The sequence below is a fragment of the Triticum dicoccoides genome, chromosome 3A (genome assembly GCF_002162155.2).
Source record: "Triticum dicoccoides isolate Atlit2015 ecotype Zavitan chromosome 3A, WEW_v2.0, whole genome shotgun sequence".
NCBI classification, from domain to species: Eukaryota; Viridiplantae; Streptophyta; class Magnoliopsida; order Poales; family Poaceae; genus Triticum; species Triticum dicoccoides.
The window spans coordinates 742,675,697-742,678,436 of NC_041384.1; the positions used below are offsets into that span (position 1 = coordinate 742,675,697).

At 57.6% G+C, this 2,740-nt stretch overlaps 1 pseudogene; it reads right to left on the reverse strand.

The window, feature by feature from the left end:
- Positions 1 to 226: 226 nt before the first annotated feature.
- LOC119270618 lies at positions 227 to 1,961 on the reverse strand (annotated as a pseudogene).
- Positions 1,962 to 2,740: the final 779 nt, after the last annotated feature.

The following is a 2,740-nucleotide window of genomic DNA, read 5'->3' on the forward strand; positions in this document are numbered from 1 at the left end:
AGCGGCTATCCTACTAGAGAGCAAAGAGATGGGTTTGAATTATGCGAAATATGAAGTAAGTAACTGCCCTAAGGAAGCAAACTGCATTGCTGACTGCATAGCTAAGTCATCTCTAGCTAGTAGATCTTCATAGTTTTGGGAAGGTGCTATCCCAGATTTTATTTCTCAACATGTTGTAAACGATCTTGCCATTATGTGAGAAATAAAGTATTACCCTTTCAAAAAAAAAAAAGCAACATACGCATCGATCGATTAACCTAACTGGTGAACATAACACACGTGGGTGGTACACAGCCTCATCATGCCTTGCCTTGCTCACTACTGTATTTTATTTCGACATGATTAACAGCTACTACTCCACTAATGCTAGAAACCGAGGCTCTCCGCAGCGGCATCCACGACGGTCTGCACCAGGGACGACCACTGGAGTCCGAGGTTACCGTCGGCGCTGCCTGGGTTGCGGGCGGAGCAGTTCCGGCGGACCTGGCCCTGGTCGCCTGTGAGCACCCTGATCTGGCCCATCTTCATCATGGACACGCCGAACTGGTTGAAGAAGTACCGCTGGCTGCGCGCGAAGCGCTCGACGATGGGCCGGGTAGCCTCGTTGGTGAAGAGGTCCTGGTCGGACACGAAGAGCCCCTCCCGGTTCACCAGGTTGACATAGTATTTGTTGTCGAACACGTCGGGCGTACGCACGTCCAGCGGGTGCGCGCGTCGGTGCCTTTGGCCGGGCACGTCCGCTTCAGCCTGCCGAGGAAGTCGGGGCTCATGGTCAGGTCCACCGCTTGTGCAGGCCCCCATCAATTTCTTTGAGTTTCGGTCTTGCGACCGTACTCCCCAGGCGGAGTGTTTCACGCGTTAAGGCGGAGTGTTTCACGCGTTAGCTGGGCCCCTGATCCGCGTAGACCAAGGGCGAACACTCATCGTTTACGACATGAACTACCAGGGTATCTAATCCTGTTCGCTCCCCATACTTTCGCACCCCAGGGTCGGTAGGGACCTAGAGAGCTGCCTTCGCTTTTGACGTTTCTTCGTAGATCTACAGATTTCACTCCTACACACGAAATTCCACCTCGAAGGACACGCAGTGCCCGAGCCCCACGGTGTGGCCACCGGAGAGCGCGACGAGGTCGGTGGCATCGAGGTGGAGGCTGTGGTTGTGGAAGACGTCCAGGAGGGACGGCACGGCAGAGGTGGGCGCGGGGAGGCCGGACAGCACGTCCTGCGGTGTGGCGAACCGCCGGCTGTCGCGGCGGCCGAGGGGCACGCGGTACTCGGGCCCGCCCGTGGCGACCACGGAGTCGCGCGCGGCCAGCGCCAGGATGTCGGAGCAGGAGACGACGGCGCCGCGGCACTCGCGCTCGAGCCGGTCCCGGATGTCGTTGATGGCCTTGAAGGCGGAGGGGCGGAGCGTGAGGTTGGGCGGCGCCCGCTGCTCCCCCGGCCCCGTCGCAGCCCTGCATGCATGCATGAGCCAAATACTGGATTGATGGGAGGCAATCAACACAGGCAAGAGAAGGCAAGGTAAGCATCTGGACGAAGCAGTCGTGGAAGTGGAGGCGGAGGAGGCCGGCGGCGAGGCCGACGTCCTTGCGGACGGCCTGCCGGACGAAGTCGCGCACGATGGACTCGGCCATGGGCAGCTCCGCTTGTAGAAGTTGAAGGACAGGCCGCGCGTGATCGGAGGCTGCCTCAACCTCAAGTCGTTCCCGCCGGCGCCGGCGGCCTCCTGCTCTGCCGCCGCATAAGCCCCAGACACCAGCGAGCAGGCCACTGCCAGCGCCGCTACTAGTGCTGCAGCGAGCAGAGGAGCACTGGCCGTCCTAGCACAAACCATCTCTCCGCGCGCGTGTGTCTGCTCTGCTACGTTCGTGTGTGTCACGGACTCACAGTCACATGGAGTCCTGCCTTGGTTTTATACAAACGAGTCTCCTCTTGTGTTTGACACGTACGTAGGTAGCACGACACATGGATGCATGAGACGACGACGACAACGCGCACGCAGAGGTGGCAGGAGCTCGGGGACGATGCGAGTCTCCGCCCTTGATCAGCTTGTTTTTTTTAAGATCGAGCAGCTTGGGGATTTTTTTAGGGGAGTCGAGCAGCTTGGGTGGGCGCTCCACACCACAGTCCACAGAGCAGATGAGGGAAGGGAAACGAGCCTCGGGGCCTGAAACGGGCCCAGTTGGGTGGCCATATCGCTGCGCAGATTATTAGTACCGTATCGGGAGTTTAATTAAAGGCTGACCGGGTCTAATAACAGGGACAGAGGATTTTATTCCCTCACGCTAGGGTTTTCTTTCTCTCTAGGGTGACTACGCCGTCGTTGAGGTTTTGACTTCTCTGCCGCCGGTTTCCTCCCTGCCTCACTATCAAGGCTGAGGGGCGATCGCTGGTCGCTTCCTCATCCCGAAGGAGTCAGGGAGTGGCGGGCTTAGGGCACAAAACAAAACCCGATCGGATCTACGTCGGGTTAGGGACAATGGCTTCGGGAGGAGCGTCAGGCTCCTCGGGGGTGAGCGATGTGGAAAGGATGATGGAAGAATTGGGCCTAACAGAGAAGGACTTGGATGATGTGGTGTTCGACGAGCAGCAGGCCCCGCCAAAAGAACATCGATGGATCGCCATTGCCAAGGTCAATTCCTCAAAATATTATAGCCAAACTTGGTTCTATAGGAATATGAGATCTGCATGGAACACAACGCAAGTAGCAAAGTTCAAAGCTCTTGATGATAATATG